This window comes from Camelus ferus, chromosome 12, assembly GCF_009834535.1.
Source record: "Camelus ferus isolate YT-003-E chromosome 12, BCGSAC_Cfer_1.0, whole genome shotgun sequence".
NCBI classification, from domain to species: Eukaryota; Metazoa; Chordata; class Mammalia; order Artiodactyla; family Camelidae; genus Camelus; species Camelus ferus.
The window spans coordinates 38,119,960-38,137,046 of NC_045707.1; the positions used below are offsets into that span (position 1 = coordinate 38,119,960).

At 42.6% G+C, this 17,087-nt stretch overlaps 2 long non-coding RNA genes across 11 annotated transcripts in view; one reads left to right on the forward strand and one right to left on the reverse strand.

Annotated features, from left to right (window-relative positions):
* Positions 1–661: 661 nt before the first annotated feature.
* Positions 662–17,087, reverse strand: part of LOC116667686 — a 136,363-nt gene continuing 119,937 nt past the window's right edge. The window contains exon 5 of the long non-coding RNA XR_004324667.1: positions 662–834. This is a non-coding gene — a long non-coding RNA (uncharacterized LOC116667686). The remainder of the gene's footprint in view (positions 835–17,087) is intronic.
* The window catches only part of LOC116667685, a 44,521-nt gene continuing 40,404 nt past the window's right edge, over positions 12,971–17,087 (forward strand). For 3 of the 10 annotated variants that reach the window (XR_004324655.1, XR_004324664.1, XR_004324657.1), the window contains exon 1: positions 12,973–13,333. This is a non-coding gene — a long non-coding RNA (uncharacterized LOC116667685). The other 7 variants (XR_004324660.1, XR_004324661.1, XR_004324666.1 and 4 more) reach the window with 6 other exon arrangements.

The following is a 17,087-nucleotide window of genomic DNA, read 5'->3' on the forward strand; positions in this document are numbered from 1 at the left end:
GGTTGAAGACCTGGGCCCAACAGTCACGCAGCCTTGGATTCAAATGTTTGCTCCTTTATCTGATAAGCCTCTCTCCCCTTTCTCTGACTAACCTTTTGACCTAGGGCAAGTCACCAAACCTCTCTGAGTTTCAATTTCCTTTTCTGGAAAATAGGAATAACAATAACACTTTGCTTACAGAGTGGCTGGAAAATCAAGTGAGAAAATACATGTGACTCACTCAGCACAATGCCAGTCAGAGAGTAAAGGACCAATAAGTCAATATCATCATTACGAATGACATTAGGAATTGCATAGTTGCCATGGCTACAGAAATTCCGCCGGGAAAATTGCAGGTCCAGGGTCCTGTAACTCAGCAAAGATCCCTATGAGTAACACTCTCAACAGATTTCCCTGGCAGGACAAATAGTAGTAGACTTTTAGAATTCAAGACCAAAAATATCAAGTGTAAAGGCCAATCAGAAAAGATCAGGCTGAGAGTTTATCACTATAAAAAAAATGTAAGCTTGTTCTAGCTACTGAATCAATGATTAAGAAAACAGGCAAACAGGATGGAAGGCTTTTGCTTCTGAACCAACTTGAGGGTTTAGAAAACCTCTTGGGCTCCTCTTTATTGCATCCAGCTTTTTTTATTTTTTAAGAGAAAAATCAAACTCTCCCAAGCTCTCACACAAGCTCAAAAAAACAAAAACACAAACATCAAGTGGGTTCAGCACACTGGAACACAGAGGAGGCAGAAGGATGAAACAGCAGGAGAGGGCTTGCAGAACGCAAGATGTATCTGCACGGCAAGGTGTAGGGCAATCAGACACTCAGGATTTTCTGGCAGAGGTCCTATAGAAGGAAAACAGTAATTTCAATCATCTCATCTCATTCATTCATTCATTCATTCAGTAAACATATATTGCCAGTTGTTTGGCATCTAAAGATAAATAAGACCATTCTCATAGCTTCCAATCTAACGGGGGACATATTTCCCTAATGAGATCAACTAATATACGATATAAAATGAGCGACACTGTTGGAGACTAGAAAAAGGGGCACCAGCTTGACAGGCTAAGGCATAAGTTTAAAATGTTTAAATTTAAAAATCTGATAAACATTTCTGAGAACATATTTATACTGTGTTTGTAATGCTTTTTCTCACATGGTCTTGTCCACAGAAGCATCAAAAGTTTCCAGCTAATTGCAGGATGAATCCAAGTTTAAGGAGATTCCATCAACAGAGCTTCCTGTTGACTGAATCCCCTGCTCCCCCAGGCAGCCCCACCTCTTACTGCCTGGGGACACTGTGCCCATCCGTGACTTCACCTTTACTCGTGACTGACTGACCTAGAAAACTCCCCTCTCCCTGATCCTTTTGGTCCTCGGGAAATATTTATAGATCTTTAGATGGTGGCTCCTGGAAGAGATAACAAATGGCTGGGAAACTCACCAGCTGGATTAGTAGATTGAGTCACCAGTTTTTTAACTCATGTGCTTTTGAAAATAACATTTGCCTATTCTTTCTGTTTAGCCAATGTGGTCACCATCACATGCCTGGCGAGATGGTCCAGGTTTTGGGATGGTAGCCTCTAGGGATGTAAGGACACTCAGGCTGGGCTGAGGACCCTGGCCCATCCTGCCACAGCTTTCAGGTCGGGGGCTCCCCGTGGGGAGACTGTGCTGCACCAAGCTTGCCGAATGACGCAGTCCCAACACTATTTGTGCCTGGCTTCTAGTAAGATGTCCTTATTGTCATGCTTTGGGTCAAAGAGATGTGGTAGAAGATGACTGGAAACCAAGAAACAAAGAAACTTCAGGCCTTGATGTGTCCAGATCCCAAAAGGCAGAGATCAATGAGGGGACAAGAGAAGAGATGGGAGAGAGATGCTGCGGTGTTGAGGTTGGCGTCCCTCCCAGGACCCTTCATCCTTCCTCCGTTGCCGCCAGTGAGGCTGCCCACACGCCAGAGCTGCTTCCTTCTCCAGAGGGTGGACCTCGCTAAACAGGTGACACCCGCTCTGAAGAGGGTGGGAAGAGAAGGGAGCCAGAACCTCGTGACCGCAGGGCACAGAGATGAGGGACTGCAAACTAAGCTCCAGAGGGCCCAGGACCAGGCAGAAGCCCATCCCCAGCCAGGCTCCATCCCTGCTCAGCTTCCTTCCCCCGCCCTCTCCTGCGGATTCCCTCCTCCCAAGAACATTCCCTCGATAATTTGATAAATCATTTTCACAAGAATCCTTATCTTAGGTTCTGCTTCTAGAGAATTCTGTGACAGGCACCAACAGCTAAGGACCAAATCTGCGTTCAAAGTGGAAGATACACTTTTAGGAAGACAATTTAAAGACCAGATGCCATGTATGTCACAGAGCAAGAATGACTAGAATTGCCAGCGTTTTCCTGGACTTCTCCTGACCAGGGCATTGAGAGCCACTCTCACAAAGGTGGAAAGAGATGATAAAGCTGCTCGTTGTTCATCATCCAAAACAAAACAAACTGCTGTGAGCACTTTGGTGTATTTATTTCAAGATTTTCATTGTAGACAATTTTAATTATATTGCAAGCATAATTTAGTGGTGATTTTTTACTTAATATTAAATATAAGCATTTTTACTGAATTTTCAAACTGTCTCATGCTCCCTCTTTTAGTAGCTACATGCTATATTATCATTGTGCAGATCACAATTTACTTAGAGGTTGCCTGACTGTTGGCCAATTATGCAGAAAGCTTCAACTATTTTGTATTACGCCTTTTGGATAGCTTCCCGTCAGTGAAATTACTGGGTCAAAAGGATGCATATTTTAAGGCTTATAAGCCATATTTATTTCCCTAAGGATTGCATATATCTACCATTTCACCAATAATATGTGAATTTATTGCATCCTACCACCTCCCACCCTAAGTATAATTGAAATTCTGTTTTCTAGTGTCATAAGGAAAGTAACATTTCAGGGTCATTTAAATTTGTATTTTATTGTTTGCTTGTAAGGTTGGACATTTTCCCACATTACGTTTACTTTTAAGTGTCTTTCTGTCAATGTTTTATTTGGGTCTTTGGCTATCTAGCTTTTAGGATCCCACATTCTTCTTATCAATGCAGATGAACTCTTTACGCTCCAAAGATACTAACACTTTTGTCATACGTCTTACAAATATTTTCTCCTGTTTCTCTTGCTCTTTGTTTTCTAGTATTCCCTTTAAACACACAGATATATTATATTTTGTTCACTCAAATCTATTGATATTTTCCTTTGTGATTTATTGCCATTGTTTTTCAACTTAGTAACTTAGTAACTTAGTAACAAAACTGTTTTGGTTTTTAAGAGACTATAAACACCAAAATGTTAACAGATGTTGACTTTCTCAGAATTAAAGGATGGTTGATTTTTCTTTTTGCTCTTTTTTTCTTATACGTTCTAAGTATCCTGTAATGAATGCATCTTTCTGTAATGAGGGAAACATTAATGTCTTTCCTAATGTTTCCTTTTTTAAACATTGTTTATTTTAGGGGGAATTGTATTTTTTGAATCTTCCCGGGATTTGTCCTTGGTGATGTTTAAATGAACAATTGCTATGTGACAAATCAGCCTAAAACCCAGTAGCTTAAAAAAAAAAAATCATTTCTTATTATACCTCACATGACTGTGGGTCATCTGGGGGTTGGTTGGTCCTGGCTGGGCTGGCTCAAGTGTCTGCAGGCAGACTGGCGGGCTCAGTGGAGCAGAGTTTGCTGCTGAGCTGGGGCCTCTCTGCTCCACATGCCTCTCAACCCCTTTCTGGGACCCCCCTGCCAGCTCAGGCATGGTCTTTATCCGGCAATGGTAGAAGCTCAAGGGCAAATTTAAACACACAAGGCCCCTGGGGACCTAGGCACACCTACGCTTCTCCCTTACTCTTTTAACCAAAGCAAGTTACTGGGGATAGAGACATATACTCTGCCTTTATTGGAGGAACTCCAAAGTCACATGAAGGAAGAATAAAGAATTGGGTTCAATAATTCAATCAGTCTATGAGAGGTAAGGATAGATTTTTATCTCTTTATATTTACAAAGAGATGTATATTTATGCCTGATTTGGCTTATCCAAAAAAAATTATCTTTTTTATTACAAATGATATACTACAAATTGATAAAGAATCCTCCCTGAATATTGCATAAAGGGGAATATCAGTTTCAGACTAAGGTAATTAAAGGGGGAAAAAGACAGCTTCTTGTTCAGATATCAGACTCCAAGGACCTTGGCGAAGGCGTGAGATGGGAGAGCAAGATGGGGGTCTCAAAATGCCCCATTTATGGATTAACAGCTACCAGGGCATCTCCACACAGAAACAAATGGGCCCCAGGGAGAGGCTTTCTTTTGTGCCTTCGAACAGCCGTCAAGAGCCAAGGGCTCTGATCACAGCAAGTAAATTGGAACAGGCAGGTGCAGTGACAAAGGCAATCCCCATGAGAGGCCTGTTTACACTGAGGCTGGACGTCTGAGAGGGCAGGTGTGCACAAACAAAGGAGAGACACGCAGGACACTCTCGCTCAGCCTCTCAGCCTGCCCCCGTCACCGGTGTCCTAGTGTGGGCCAGGTTTACCTGAGACGTTGCCTTTCTCGTCTCCAGGGGGACTGTGCTGGCTGTGAGGCCAGTGGCTAAAATGGCAATGTTCATATTCCTGTACATTCAGCAAAGAAGCAACAAGCCAAAGTTTCTGAAGGTCTGTCATAGGCTTCATTTCATGTAAGTCTCACAATAACCATTCAAATATATAATAATGTTTATTCTCTTTTACATTAAAGGAAATGTAGTTTAACTACCATAAGCCAGATGAAAAAATAGTTTGGGTTACAAGAGTTTAAAGACTTTGTAAGTCTCTTCTGTGGGAAAAAAAAAAAAAAAAAGAAGCAACATGTTTGTGATCCAAGAATTATAGTCAAGCAAATGTAACTTCCCTGAGCTACTGCCAGCAATGGGCTTCAGGATGTGAAGTAGGATGAGGCCGGAGGCAGCAGGGTTCCCAAGAGAGCCCTGGGGTCCCTACTCTTTCTAAGGGAGCAGCTGGAGCGCATGCCCAGGGCCAAGGAGTGAGAGAAACAGACTGACCTGACTTCACTGCCTGGCCATTCTCTTCCCTTCAAAGCACTCTCTCAGACCTGAGGTCAAAGGTCTAATTGTATTTCTTGCTGATCTTTTCAGAATACTAATGGGCTCCTTGAAGAGCTCACTGGCTAAAAGCCCTACTGCTTTCAGAAAGGGGGAGCTTTTAAAGAAGAGGGTTTTGTTAAGTGGGCACTCTGGAATTCCCCATTTATACGAAAAGGGTGTTTGATACTCAAGAGGGTATTTGTCATTTGGGGGAAAGGTTAAGTCAATTATTTTGTCTGGAGATGAAAAAGATGGTGCGTCAGCTTAATAACAGGCTTCGGGTCTATGAGGAGCTGTTCTGGGGAAGACGGGGACCACCTGTCCATCCTCTCCAAAGCAGAAGGAAAATCAGGCTTTTGCTGGAGAAAGAAGATCTAGGAGAGGCCGATGGAACTCCTGATGGACTGTAGCACCGAGTGCTCCTGCTTCTGTGGGTCATCAGCGGGATAGTGGGATCTCCCCGAGGGAAGCCCAAGGGGAAGGGGGACTCTGGCTGCTGAATCTGAGAGGCTTTTCTTTGGTTTCCTGCCTCTGAGATTTGCTGCCATGAGATCAAATTGGGAGAGGAAAAGCCAAAGATCGCTGAGACCTAGATCCAGGTCCTGATTCCTGCTTTCTTGTTGCATATAAGAGACTTAATTTCTCTGGACCTCAGTTTCCATCTGCATAATTGGATTAATGTTACTCATGTGGCTTTTCTACAACAGTGTTATGAAGATGGACCAACATAATGTATGTGAAAGTGCACTTCAAACCACGCAGCACGGAGCAAATGAAAGATATTATTTTTCCTGGAATAAATGCTGATTATTTTTCAAGTCTAATGTGAGCTAAAATTTTTCTTCCTGCTTTGGATAGAGTTTGCCAGATGGTTTTGGACCCAAGCTGGAAAAAATGTGCCAATGATTTTCTTTTAGCTCTCAGGCCTCTTCCTGCATGCGCCTCCCTGACAAGTCCTGCTTGCTACCAGCTGTTCCCAGAATTGTATCTTTTAAGGATGAGGGGGCCTCCAAGAGCATCTTCTAAACCAACTTCCAGCCCATATTGGTTTCCCTTTTATGGGTGGTGGTTCTGCCTCTTCTTGAATGTCTAAGGGGATGGAGAAACTCACTGCCTTATTTTTAAAGCCATTCTACTTTTTCATTTTTCAGGTAGTTAACAATTCATTTTTCCTTAGAGGAAATCCACATCTATTTCCCTGGAGCAGAGCACAAAGTAAATGAATGATGGGGGCCTTTAAAGACAAGGAGTCATGAAGGATGGAGAAGAGATGCCCTTTGACAGCAGTTGGCTGCTACTCCACACCAAGAGGTTATTTCCCTGCAGGAATGTGGGCCCAGACTTGCCAGACCCTGGGCTTGCTTTGGGGATGGAGTGGCTTAACTCACGTGGACTGCCCAAAAAGTCACACTAGAAGGGAGGCTGTACTTTAGAATATTGTTTAATATCAAAACTAAACATTGAATTTGAATTTTAATAATTTTAATAAACTTTCACTTCTCAGAAAGGAGGATTAAGGTGTAGCACCTCCCCCTAATGGGGTGCCTATCCCCCACCCCAAGTGTAGCCCCTAGGACAGCAGCCCCAGTTACTCTCCCAAAGGATGGTATTACCAGATCACCTGAATTTTTAAGAGAAAATGGAAATTTGATTTTTATGCCAGTTTTCAAAGTTTTGAAGTCAGCTTTATGTGAAGTATTTCATAAAGACTGTATGAGCGACCAAGACAAATTATTCTCTGGGAGGTGAAGATGGCCCACAGACCACCAGTCTGCAATCTCCACTGTCACAGAGTGCCACCCTTCGTCTTAGTTCTACTCTTGGGGACCAAATGGAAACAGTCCACTCCCAGCTCTGGAAGATGGGCCTTCAGAGATTCAAAGACATTTCTGTATCCTCTCTAGGTATTTTCATCACTAGAGTAAAAATCACCAGCAAATTTTTATTTCCTTCTTTGTCAAAATTTCCAGCCACATCACTAACTTTTTGGACCCAGGAAGCTTTATCCTAGACTATTAGAAGAAATTAGCAGTCATCCACTTATGTGGAGTCCAGATCTTCTGATTCAGAGCCCAGTGGAATGGCAGGCAGGATGGAAGAACCATAGGAAAAAAGAGAGGTACGAAGCTAGCAAGGCACACAGTGAGAGTGGGCGATAGCACTATTGCACTGGAGTTTATGGAGCCTAAGGACTTCTCTCAGCTCAGCCTTGATTCACAAAGTGGTATTTCCTGATGCCTGTCACACGCTCTGGATGAATTTGCCCTTGTGAAACATTAATGTAATGGACCCATCTGTATTCTGAATTTACTTAGTAACTTAAAACCACTACCACTAACAGGTTGGCCAATAAATCTTATCTTGTTAACAGGAATTCTTGTAAGATACAGCCAAGTTTTATAAATAAAATAGTTGGAAATTGGAATAAAAGATGGCAGATGATGTTCATTGGCCCAAAGAGCCTTTCCCTACCACAATCCTTTCTGCTGTCTTCATCTAGAGAAACGGGAAAAAGTACACAGTCCATTCACCACCCTCGATGGCAGTTAAGGTTGACAACATGAGCTAGTTCTGGCAAATGGCACAGGAAGAGAAGTTGGCTAGGAGTTTCCACTTGAATTAAAATCCTAAAGCCTAGCCCTTTGACTCTTTCCTTGCTGGTGCAATGATGTAAAGCCCGGAGCAGGAGCTACCATCCTGTGACCATGAGGCAAAAGCCACAAGATGCAAGACAAAGGACGAAGGATGGTAGAGGAAAAACATAAGAAGTGTTTGAGACTTTAAAGTCTTCTTTAAACAGCAATACCAGCAACTATCTACCTTTAGACATTCTATGTAGAGAAAATGATACATTATTTGTGTAGACCACTGTATTTATCAGGACAGTGTATGCTATAAATACAAATGTAAAATTAACTCCCCAAATCTCAATGTCTTAATACTATAATTGTTGATATCTTGCTCAAACCAAATCCAATGAGGCTTTTCTTATTTGGGTTGTTCTTCAATTAATAACTCAGGGATTCAGGCTCCTTCCAGCTTGGGATGCCACCATCTTCAGTCTCTAAAGTTGTTGCTGAAGGAGATGAGAATGCAGGTAAAGCCTCCCTAAGCTTCTTGGCTCATATTCAGCTTGTGAGTAGAAATATGGCTCCACCTCAATGCAAAGCAACTGAGAAATAAAGGCACTACTTAGAAAGCTGCTTAACAACTCTGTACTCTGGAAGGGAAATCCAAATCTTTAATGGTCGGCTAGCTCTCTCTGCCACTATTACCCTTAGTAGACTTTTCTATTACTTGCAGCCAAATGCATTCCTGATGCGATAGCAGAATACATCATTTTTCAAAAATTTACTCAGGCAACATTTATGCTGTCCAAACTTCTTCATTCAGAGCACTGGGCTTGGAATTAGGTGGCCTTCATAGTAGAAAGGAGGCCACTTTCCTTACCCTTTTACTAGGGAGATTAGAGTTATACAGGAACCACTCATCTCTAATTGCCAGCAGTATTTTGAGACATACTTGGTGGCATCTAGTGTGGGCTCAGTAACAGTGTGGTTATTAAGTGAGTTCAAAGGAAGAGGAATCTCAGTATGAATAAGAGTTCTCCAGAGAAGATTTCTTGGGCAGAGTCCATCACAAAAAGAAAGGCAGTCCTTTGCACTTTCCAGAAGACTCTGCTTTTTCAAAATAAATGTATTCATTCCATATAATTATTCATCCCATAAACATTATTATTCATTCCATAAACAAACAGGACATGGGTGGCAGATACTGGGCTCAGGACTGTAGATACAAAATGAATTAAGTTATAATCCCTGCCCTGGAAACACTCAAAGTATAAGATGAGAGACACATAAACCAAGAGTTTCTCTGCTTGCTAAAATCTGGGAGCATAGAGGAAGGCAGTTGGGGAGGGGAAGGCATTAAAAAAAAAAAGAAAAAAGGAACTTGGTAAAATGGGCCTTGGAGGAAGTTTAGGCAGTTTTCAGTGATGGAAGGAAAAGGAAGGAATTTCAGGCAAAGGAAATGAAATTAATAAAGACACAGAGGTGTGCAGATGCAAGGTAAACTCAGGGAAGGGTGAGTAATACACGTTGGGTGCGTTTCTGGGTGGGATAGGAATGGTGGGAGATCACATTTGAAAGGCAGCCTGGGCCATATGATGCAGGACCTTAAATGTTGTATTCAAGCTGCAAGTTTTAGCTGCAAGTTACAAAACATGTGATGAAGGCATTTGGGTAACTTACACAAGAAGACTTGAGAAAGGTAACCTCAGAATTGGTTCAGCAGCTCAGTGTTGGTCAGTAAGGTGTTAACGTTATTTTTTTTCTCTCTCAGAACATTAGTGATATTTCCTAGGGCAATCAACTGTTCCAGTTATCCTGAGACTGAGGGATTTCCCAGGAGATAGGACTTTGAGTGCTAAAAGTGGGAAAATCCCATGTAAACCAGGATGATTTAGTATCTCAACATCTCTCCTCTCAGTCACAAGATGACTGCCACAGCCCCAGGTATCACACAGAAAATGGTCCATCTTTTCACACACTTCTCTCTTATCAAGAAGAAAATAGTCTTTCCCTAAAGTCCCAGTTGACTTTCCCTTATATTTCTTTAACCAGAACTGGGTCACATGCCTACTTTTAATCTAAAGACTAGTGAGATCATTATGGTTGGCTTAGAACAATCATAGTTTATCCCCTTGGTCTGAACACATTATAATAACCAGATCTTAAATGAGGTTCTGCTGGTATGGAAGAGAAGAATGGCTCATGAGTGAGCAACTCACAGTATCTGTCATAAATACCATGCTAAAGATTCTGGACTTCATCCTAAGGGCAGGGGGCTGTCCTTTGAAAGCAGAAAGACTACCATTTATATTTTAAACTTTAAAAGTAATATCACAACTGGACTAGAAGATATTTGGAAACAAGACTGAGAGAAGAGAGATTTGTTAGCAGGTTACCACAATAATCTAGACATAAGAGGATAAGATTTGAACCAGGACCGTGGTTACAGTTGTGTAAACAAAGCAATGGATTTGAAAGAAGGGAGAGGACACTGATCTCCTATGATGTGAATGGAAACCCTGCACAATGCACAGGTCAGGCCGTGACCGTTCCTGTTTGTGAATGAGAAAATAGTGGCACTGAGATTAGAAGTGACATGTCCACATTTCTCTCAGATGCCAAACAGTCTCCACCTAACAGAGCTAAACTCCCGTGCTACTGGAGTGAGGTTTCTCCCATTCCTTGGCTCTCAGACAGGATCAACACGAGCTGGCTTGCTCTCCCAGAGACCCCGCATCTACCTGGCGCCAGGTGGGTGTCAGACTGGGCAGAAAGCCCTTATTCTTTGTAGTTAGACAGCTTCGTCAATGATGATGGTAGCAGGATGTGTTGACTAATCAAATCTACCTCAGCAGAGATGAGCGCTAACGTAGACTTGAGAGAAAGAACATGAGCTTGGCAACGTCAGATCCAAGATTCGCCTCCCACTCGCGGGAACAGTCTTGTATTATTTTATGCATGAATTGCAAGTGAAATCAGCGAATCTCCCAAAGACTGCTGATACTGGAAAATTAACCTAGTGGGAAATCTAGGTTGGGGCAATGCATTCTCCCTAATGAGCCATTAAAAGGGCTACAAGGGAGACCTTTGGTGAATGATGGCTTTGGTGGCATTGCCGGATACAAAAAGGAGTTGGGACGAGAATTAGCAATGTATTATGTCTATGTCACAGCACCCTACTACTTTCCTTTGTAGGTCTTATATGGCAGTTATACATCTATAAGTATGATTTCTAAGTCTTTGTCTACGCACGAGGGGAAAGGTGATGCCTAGTTTGTTTATCCCCCTAGCACGTAGCATATGCTCAATAAAATTTGTTGAATTAATTTTTTTAATTAAATGACAACTCTGTGTCAGTTTTGCCCGCATCATCTCTTTGAAGCCTTCCAAAATCCCCGTAGCATAGATAATGGAAATGAGATTATTTCTATTTTATAGATAACGGAACAGATTCAGAGCCACATAGGGAGTTAACCGAGCTAGCGAGTGGGAGAACTGGGTCTCGAATTCTAGGCTGTCCCCTGATTCCCATGCTCTTTTTTTTTTCTAAACCTTATCTGGATTCTCATTTCATGGAATGATTTTTCTCAATACAGAGAAACTCAGTGTCAATTTCGGTCAATCTCTGACTCTACAGAGAGGCTGCAGGCCCAGAGAGGCCAAGCATCTTGGCCAAGTTAAATTAGTGCTCAAGTAAAATCTAGTCAGTGTTGTTTTCAATTGGACCTTGAAGTTCCTTTAAGATAAGGCAGCCACTAATTCAGAAAAAGCCAGAGCCGGTGGGTTGGATGTGACCTACCTCCACAGCCTTGTTGGATGTCTGCATAGCAGAAAGGCATGAAAATCTCATCAAATATGAGGTTCAAAATCTACATGGTTGTTTTCAGGTTCTCAGCTGTAACTGGCACAGACTGACTTTCTACTGAAGGAAAGGCAAGCCTGAAGCTTTTGGAAAGCCACAGCAAGTCTGCTGTTGAAAACTTCCAGGTTTGGATGTAATCTACACTCTGGTAAAGTACTTAAGCTCATAAAGTTCTAACGCTTCTTCCAGACTCCTTGCGAGCACCTCTCTGGCTCGCCATGCACAAGCCCACAGGAGTACGCGGTGTCCATGGCAGGGACAGCCTCACACACGTGACTCTGGCCAGGGCACCGCACCAAAGCCACAACCCTTTGCACTGACACTCTCCATCCTTTCCTGCCACTTTTCTCCCCAACACTCTACTCAAGTCTCTTCATCAAAAATTTGATTTGCTTGTCCCTGAATTTCAGCCTGGAAGTGTATTATTACCTGCATGAGGTTAAGCCTGCAATTCATCCGACGCACCTGAGAAAACCCGAGGTTCAGTGGCTGTCTGTTTGCCCATCTTCTGCTTCCTGCACTAAGCCCATTCTCCACGCCAGGTGCTGCGCCCCGCCAGCTGTGCTGGACAACATAACACACAGCTCCTGACGGTGGGGCCCTCCCTCAAGTAGGGGAAGGAATCACATCGTAAGACCCAGCGTGGTCTTGGCTCATTTCTGTGTGTGCCTCACTGGACTTTGTCCTTCTCTGGGGACTGGTTTTCTCTTCAGGCTGGGAGAAAGATGACTGCCCCAATCCACACACGACAACCCCCAGGGGACAAGGGAGCAGCTCTCCCTTACAAGTAAAACATTTCAGTTCCCAGAAGCCTCAACAAAATACATCCTGAGATCTCACTGGCCCAACATGGGACCCATATCCATTTCTGAGCCAAGCCTGGAGACTGAGAGACAGCAGATGATTGACATAGGCCTGATTTCCTTCAAAACAAAACAAAAACCACATTTTTCCTTGCAACCAAAAAAAGCCAGAACTTGCTAATAAAGCGATCTTCATTTCCAGATTTCTGCCAGAGCATTGCTGCTTTATTCAGTTGATTCCCTACCACCCCCACTTTCTTCATCATCATCATCATCTGGAAGGTGGGTGTTTTAAATAAATCGGTCATGAAGGAGAGAATGAGAGAAGCTACGACAACTGGGTGATAGATTCTTGCTGCTAGAATTTCGAAATTTCTCATGTCCTTTCCACTTTGGACTTCATCTCGAAAGTAATGGGATGTTATCAAACATTTCTAAACAGAAGGTGACATATATAGCTTTCACTTATATCCCAATGACTCATGTGGGTCAAAGCTGACCAGAAGCCAGGGTAATTAAGACGCCCTCATGGGACAGCAGTTCAAATCCATGTGAGACATGTTGTCTTAAATAGGCCTGCCTGCTGGACGTGTGGGCTGGTCCAGGCTTGCCAAAAATGTCCCGAAGGTGCCACCCTCTTGGACAGTAGCCCTGCCCCCGGGCCCAGCGGCCAACAGAGGGCCTAGCCAAGAAAACATAGCTGGGCGAGTCCTTGCATTAGGAACATTTGCTGTAATAAGTACTACACTCAGAAGCTCACTCTGAACATAGCACAGGGAACTATATTTAGTCTCCTGTTGGGATAAATTAAATTTTAGGAAATTATTTTGAAGTGTTCCGTTTTCTAGGGGCTCATACGAGGTTTATATAAGTTCCTGGACCAACTACTTAAAGTACTCATCTCCGATCCAGAGAAGAGAGCTGGGGACCAGACACCTTGAGCTGGAGGCACGTTCCCCTGCCTTCCTAACCTTGTGACTTTAGGTAAGTTATGGCTCCTTTCTAAACCTTCAATTTCCTCAGCTGTGAAATGAAAACAAGACTTCTTCTCACGTCAAGAATTCAAGGGGATAAAATATCTAAAACTATAGTTCATGATTTTTATTCGTCTGAGAGGCCAACTTGCCTCCTCCGTCTGTCTCAGTTTTCTTACTTGTGAGATGAAAATCATGATCTGCCTTGCTTGCTGGAGAGTAAACAAGATAAGGAATGTGGAAGTCTTTTGTAAACTGTAAAGCCCGGGGCACTCCTGAGCACTTGGTTACTAGGATGACCCTCTGAGGGAACCAGGAGCACTCATAGCTCAGAGTAAGCACAGGGAAGAGGAATGTTCTCAAGGACTTTACAAGCAAAACATTTCAGACAGATGCTCTGTCTCCTCCTAGACCCAATTTAAACTGCAAAGACTCTCTTTTTAAAGTGCAATCTTGAGGGCCACTGTCTTCCAAGCTTCCTCAGCTGTAGCGGTGGGGACCTGGTGAACGGCTCCCTAAAGTCTTGTCTTAGTCAGCTGAGGTTTGTTAGTGGGGTTTTCTTTTCTGTGAACCTTTTTTTAAAAACACATTTTATAAAGAAATATAATTTTTAAAAATTCAAGACAAAGTTTCCCCTCCCCTCAAGGCTTCCTATCCATAACTGAAGCCATCTTCCTAAAATTAGCAAAGCATTCCGCTTGCCACAAAACAACAATCCCTTTTGCAACCAAAAAAAAAGCTATTTCCTTTTTGGACGAGGATTTACGTACAAGAATCAGACAGGGGTTGGGGGGGAAATGAGCTTCCATCCAGCTTCAACAGTCTCTTCTGCATTCATCCAAACTCGGTCTGTTAATGGGATTATACTGTACTCATTCAGGCAAGGACGGCTCAGAGGAAGAACTTAGATCCGCTAAAACCAGATGCTCTAATTCAGCGGCTCTCAAGCTTGAGCGTCTATCTGAATCTCTCGGAAGTCTTGTCAAAACACAGATAGCAATGGAGGATATAGCTGAGTCACATCCGTTGATGAGCTCCAGGAGGAAGATCTAGAAACTCCTGCTACTGAGGTCCATCACTGAATGCTCTATTAGTCAGGAGAGACAACTCGTTCTCCCAATCACAAGGCTCTCTCTTCTCTTAAACATGTCTGCTGAGGGTCCAGGCTACTCTCCAGGGTGCTGTCCTCCATCTGAGGTCTCAACACTACATTACTATGTCACCTGGGAAAGTGTCGTAGGGTGGGTCCCTAGAACCTGAGCCTGAGAAATGAATTCACTGAAAGTGATTTATTGAGAGAGTTCTCTCTGGACTTGGGAGTGACAGAAACGGGATGAAGTGGGGAAAGCCAATTAAATAAAGAGGTGGACTTTAATGGAGATGAGCTTCTGCCTGAGGAGCTCATGAGCATGAATTGGTCATGTATAGCCGGATGTCCCTCAGGGTGGAGAGACTGTAATCCCTCTGGGATTTAGGGCAACTGTATGGAGAAAAAGACTATCATTCTCTCATATCTATTTTACATATGAATGTATTGTTTAAACATCAAATAGGGTTTAGATACTAGATGTTTGTGCAGAACGCATGAGGACAGAAATGGACTTGAGATCTTAGAAGGACCAGAGTCCAGGTGATGAAAGATTGGTCAAGTGGGGACTGTGATTAGAGGGTCACCTGGCTTTTATGCGTCCTCCATGAACAGCACCAGCTATGGCAATGAGACCTGAAGGATAACTGTCCTCTGTCTAGAGTGTTGGGGGCCTGTCTTGGCTCAGAACAGTGCTTTTGTGCAGTGTGGTGGTCTACCATCCTAAGGCTTATTTTCAGCATCAATCTCCTTCGCTGGTTTGATCTCCTTGGGAAAACAAGTAAGTTCAGCATAATTTTTTTTTGGTAATCTGTGATCCTGATGAATTTTAAAGAATGCTATGCTCCTCTTTAACAACCTTTCGAATTGTTTGAGAAAACAGACCATCTATGTATATAAAATAGTAATAATAAATATTATTATATAATAGCATTCATATTGTTAATTATGTAAAGTATAATAATAAGAGTAATAATATTGATATTCTATATCATGTATTATATAACAATATCAAGTGACTGTGTTTATTCCCAAGCCAGGGGCACTATAGTGTGGTGGTTTAGAGAATGGACTTGGGAGCCAGAGCTGCCCGAGTTCAAATCCCTGCTCCCCCACTAATTATGTCTGTGTTCTTGGGTGAATTCACTCAGTGGTCTCATCTGTAAAGTGAAGAAAGTGATATTTACCTTTGTGGTTGTTGTCATGATTAAACAAGGATGATGTTCATGTTCCTGTAAGTGTGTACCAGCATTATGATCATCATCAGTGCTAATCCCAAAGTATGGGGACCACGCTTCTTAAAGAAGGCCAAGCAGATGCCCGTTCAGTGACCAATGCAACTAGGGAGCAACTGGGGGGTTGTCTGATCTTGGAGGGTCTCCCACATGCTCTGGCTCAAATTTGAGAAATAAAGATGAGTAAGTCATTTCAATTCCCTCCACCCCGACCACCCCGTGGGGAAGAGATTTGTCAGGCCAGCCATGCAGGTCACCGGGTACAGATGCCCCCAGGCTTTGAAGACCTGAGCCAGTGGAGGTGGAGAGGACAGGCATCCCACTGGGCAGCAGTTCAGCTCAAAGTTCACACTGCTGCACATCTGAGAACTTCCTGACCAGCCGCCCTGATGTCAAAGGGATCTGAACCTCTCCTTGCCTCCAGCCCTGACATGGAATCATGAGCAAATGCTTGTGTTCACACGACAGCACAAGGCATCAATGGGCTGATTATGTCAAGACATCTGACGACAAAGCCGAACGGAACTTCAAAAGACTTAGGAGGACTCGGAATCCTCTTTCAGCAGTCAGCGAGTTCCGTTGTTGCTAAAACTCCCACACTGGGCTCACGTTTTGGCTTTGAAATTGCAGCTCAGATGGCAAATAACATTCTTTAATGTATTTCCACTTCTGATGAAACTGTTTCATCCTCTAATGCTTGCTGAAAAACGTATTTATCTTTTTCATGGAGGTTTCCTTTTTGAATGCCATTTCTACATTTACATCACAGCATTTACGCGGCTTTCATAAATAAGTGTGTGCATATTTACACACGTGTATTTTCCCCTCTAAAATGCGAGGAAGGGGTGGGGGATTGGAAACCTTAATACACCTTTTTTTGTTATACAGAGGATTGCATGTTCCTTGGACTTTGAAAAGGAAATGCTTTCTAGTGATTTAGTTTGACAAGTTTAGAAAAAAAGTGCATAGACTCTTCTGAAAGGATTTTTTACGGAAGGAAAAGATTCTGTGAAATAGGTTCTAATGAAGGCATTTAGGGAAATTAATTCAATCTAAAATATATCCTTAAATATATACTTCTTGCCTATTTATTCTTTAAAAAATTTATTATGTATTTCATTTTTATACATAGATATATGCAATTCACTGTTTGGGGGATGAGCTCAAGAGACTGTTCTAAAGTGAATCAGAGTTTTAAAAAAATACTTTTATTGTAAAATAAAACACGGATACAGAAAACCATACAAAACAAACACAGAGCTTAGTGAATTATAAGGCTAACACTCACTCAGATCAAGAAATAGAAATTTTCCAGATATTCCAGAAGCCCTTCACATGTGTTCCCTTCCTCTCTCCAAAAATAACCACTATCTTGACTTTTAGAATAATCATTTCCCTCTGTTTCTTTATGATTTTGTTATCCAAGTGTACATTCTTAGCAC